The sequence below is a fragment of the Geospiza fortis genome, unplaced genomic scaffold (assembly GCF_000277835.1).
Source record: "Geospiza fortis unplaced genomic scaffold, GeoFor_1.0 scaffold786, whole genome shotgun sequence".
NCBI lineage: Eukaryota > Metazoa > Chordata > Aves > Passeriformes > Thraupidae > Geospiza > Geospiza fortis.
Genome location: NW_005054749.1, coordinates 16,435 through 20,822, shown reverse-complemented (window position 1 = coordinate 20,822; position 4,388 = coordinate 16,435).

Genomic DNA, 4,388 nt, shown 5'->3' with positions numbered 1-4,388 from the left:
GATATCACTTCAAGGCCACAGGCCCGTACCAGCTTTCTCTCTCTCGTCTTCTAGCTGGGGGGGGGTGCTGCCCAAATCCTCTCGGGGCCTCTCTCCCTCTGTCTCTCCTGGGGGGGGGCTGCCCAACGCCTCCTGGTGCCCCCACCACCCTTCCATCCTGAGGGGTCAGGCCTACCCCTGCCGGGCCGCAGGTTTCCCCTCCCCCACCCAGCTCGAAGCCGGGCAGGGGAGGCCTGGCCTCTTTGCTGGCCGGAAATCAAAGAGAGAGCTCCCACGGGAGTGCTCTGCTTCTAACCCCTGTGTTCTCAGAGGCGCATCCACCCTCAGTGGCCAAGCCTGGTGTCAGTTTAGAATCTGAACACCTATTGGCCTCTGGCCACTCCATTCCCAGAAAACCTGCTTCCTGTAAACCCACGACAGGGGCTCTCGGGCAAATATATGAAGATAGTGTTATAAATGATCAATCAAAAAGCCAATTTATCAAAAATGTGAAAAGATTTTTTTTTTCTTTTTCCGTGACAAAAATACAGTCCTCAAAATCACCACAGCCAAAGAGACAGTGTCGAGCCCGGGATCGGCACTGAGTGAACCTAGATCCGACCTCTATTGCATGAGCTCTACCCCCGTTCACGTGCACTGCTTTTTGCAGGGCTGTTTTATACAGTTTTTCATGCCTGAGGCAGAGGAGTCCCAGTTTCTTTTGTAACTCTGCATATTCAAGACTATTTCTTTCACTGTGCAGAGCTGGAAAATCACTGTTTCCTGGTCGATAGCCAGTGTTAATCGCATCCGGGGAAGTCACGTATTCAGATGTATCTTTCTGGCAACTCCTGCTATCTCACTCGGGATAGCAGTGATCATTGCGCTGGGCACGTCTATTCATAAGTTAACTGAGTATTGTTCTCCTGCTGCCTCCAGGAATCTCAGAATTCAAGTAGATGTCTGTCTTTGGGTTGCTTGTGGTCAGAGACTCGTTTGGATTTCATAATCTTATAATTCTCTCTATAAGCATGGATTATTTCATAACATATATTACAATAGGAATAATAGTTCTTTACTAGTATGTGTAACAAGGCAAACAAACAACAAACAGAACCAGGAACCCCGTGACAGCCTTCTCGGCCGAGATGGGAAGGGATGGAGGAGCGGCTTTGTTTCATTAAACCCTGCAGCAGTAAATTCTTAGCGCCCCTGCAGGACTCTCAGGTGCACCAGGCTGGAAAACAACAGAAATGAGCAAAAAAATCCCAGAGTGGTGGACGGGATGTATCAGAAGCTCGGTGGCGGTAGCTGGAACTGCAGGACGTTCTGGCAGGGCAGAAGGGTGCGAGTTACAGCATGGGGAAACCGAGAGCAGTACAGAAGAAACAGCGAGGACAGGGGAGCGGCCTGCCGGCTCTGAGCAGGGCCGGGAGAGGTGAAGCTCAGGATTCCTGAGACACGCGAGCAGATGGTAATTGGTCCCTCAGGGCTGAACTCTAGCAGTGCCAGTGAATTCTCCCCACAGTAAGTGACAGCCTGACCGTCCTTCTCTGGATGCCAAAGAATGATAGGGAGCAGCTGGCCCAGCCCCTCTCTTTTACCTGCCTCTATTCTCTAAGAGTCTCTCCAAGAGAAACTCCTCGAAAAAAAAGTAGTCAGATGCCACACTCTTCTCCTGACTTCAGCTACTTCTTTTGTATTTAAGTACCCATAAGTACCCAGTAATTATTTTCCTAGCAACTTACTGGAAAAAATTCTATAAGTAAAAGAAAAAAGAAACCCAACCCCCAACAACATAAAACTACCATGGCACCAACTACCCATAATAAAGTTGTTACATGTCCACAACCTTAAATGTCTTTTAGTCTTTTTTTCTGGAACTTACCGTTCCATCTCTTTTTAGTACTGCTTGCAAAGTAGTTGTTAATATGAGAGCTTTCTAGTTTAAATTTTAACTGAATTTCACTTGGGATTATTGTAGATGAGTTAATGAGATGATTGGCTCTCACAATTAAGGGGTAAACATTGCTCATGTTCAGAGTATGTTAAGAGAAGTTTTCTAGATGCGTAGTTATGTTACCTGCAATATGTCCTCTCCTCCCCACATTGTTATCACAGGTTGGCCTTGGTAGTTCGGGCACTTGGGGAGGGTTGGCTTGTTACTACAGTAACACCTGACCTCCAATCAAGATGTAAGAAAGTGATCTCCACCACTGGACTGACAAGGAGGGGCTAGAGTTATAAAAAGAGGGGCTAGAGTTATAAAAGGAGGGGCTAGAGTTATAAAAGGAGCATCCATTTTGAAGAGGTGCATGTGGCTGGTAGTCACAGCGGCTGCCAGAGCTGTAGTTTTCCCTTATTTAGCCCTTTTTGTTGTAGTTTTCGTTAAAGTTTTAATAAATTTTTTAAAAAGTGAGCAGTCATTTCTCATAGGAGGGTTGATGATATTCCTTCTGTAATTAAATCTGCAGGTGAAACCTCTATCCAGAATACAATAAGCAGGAGCTCAGTTTTGAAACACCTAGACTACAAAATTGTAATTCTACCTCACAGAACTCTATTACAGCTATAAAATCTGGAAGGGTAAGGTTTAACTAATTTTTTTTCCTTGTCATGTAAGAAAACAGGGCTGGAGAACTACTTTCCAAGTGTTCAATAAGTCATGTCAAATTCCAAATAAACACATCTGAAGAGTTAGGTTGGAGTTATGCATTAACCATAATGCTGCAGGGAAACATGCACAGGAATATGCACCATGAGCTTTAATGAAAAAGAAAAAGCAAATGAAGCCCAACACTCTCTAGTTTGATGTTTTAAAACTATTCTTTCTTTTAAATGACTCTGCTAATGACTGAAGAAAGGTGAACTACCACAACAAATCATCTTCTAGCATGTTCTGGACAAGTTTTTAAAATACAGCTTTCATCTGATGTGTTACCTTTGACAGTGCAGCATTTTGTTTTAATAAAATTTCGTTTTAATTAAATGAATACATTGTAATTGAATGGACTTTATCTTTGGTGTAGTATGTGGCAGAGATAATTCATGCTATTAATGTATAAAATATTGTAAGATCCAAACTATATCTTTTGACCATCCTGGCCAGGAGCAGTGTCTTATTCATATACATCTAGTCCCTGGACTTCGTTGAGATAACATCGGGGTTTTTAACGTAAGGATAGAAGCTTCCAGGGCGATAATCACTGGCTTCCCCGGGTCGCTGGGTCTACCCAAGAGTGATTATCGCCTCGACGATTGCATCGGATGCATGACGATGATTGATGATTGATGGTGCCACCCTGACGCATGTGAATGCTGACTTCCCCAGAGTCTTCTGACAACATCCAGACACCTGGACTGAATCTTTGTCTACCTCTGCACATGTAAAGCCATGGTTATGCATGTGAAGAGACACAGAGAACATTTGGTCGTCTCTGCCTCGGGCAGAATAAACTGTATAAAAACTCTCTGTGCGAGGCAGCATTTGTGAACAGGGGGAGACTCTGACATTCGGAGGTCAGATCCGTGTGTTCACCCAGTGCCGATCCCGGGCTTGAATGCTGACCCTTGGCTGTGGTGGTTTCGATGACCGAAGTTTGGTCTCACAGACTAATTAATAAATCTTTGTTAAATTTTCTTATAAGTTTGGCTCTTGATTTGATCATTTATAACAATCTAGTGAAAACCTGTTGTGATTTGATATTGGGGTTCGGGACTCCCCTTCCCACCCGGAAGGCGCCCCACTGATTTCAGCAGTCTGAGGGGGATTGGAGTCCGAAAAACCAATCAAATTCACAAGAACTGAAACCAGAGACACAGCCAAGGGGGATAAAAACGGGCCCAATTCTCGGCAACTCAGTGCGATCGAGAAAGGTCTCTGAGCCCGAGGGTTTTTTTTTCACTCAGAAAAATCAATGTGCACGAAGAAATCCACATGGGAAAAGGAACTGTAAGTATCATGTGGTTGAGTGAGGCGTGACCGAATGTGTGTGTGAGATGTGACTCTCTCATGAAGCGAGTGCAGACCCCACGATCGCATTTCCACCATCCCACAAGGGACATGGTCAGTCAAGGGGGAAGTGGAATGTTTTGCTTCACGTACACGAGACCCCAGGCTCACGGGGAGTCTAGGGGGAAAATCAGTCACGGTTGGGGTCAGGAGGGGGAAGAGACGATCCTAGAAAATTCTAGGAGCCTGTCTGCCTTCTGATCCTGAGGAAACAGGTAAAAATCAGTCTAAAAAGTCAGCAGAATGGTTCTCTGCTCGACTGAGTCAGACTGGTGGCTTTCACGAGCCCAAGAAACCGACACTGGACAAAGAAATGGGACCCGCAGCAGATGTCCCAGCGAAAGGAGACAAAGCAAGAAAAATCATAGAAGTCCTTGAAAAAATGGGGTTGGGAAAA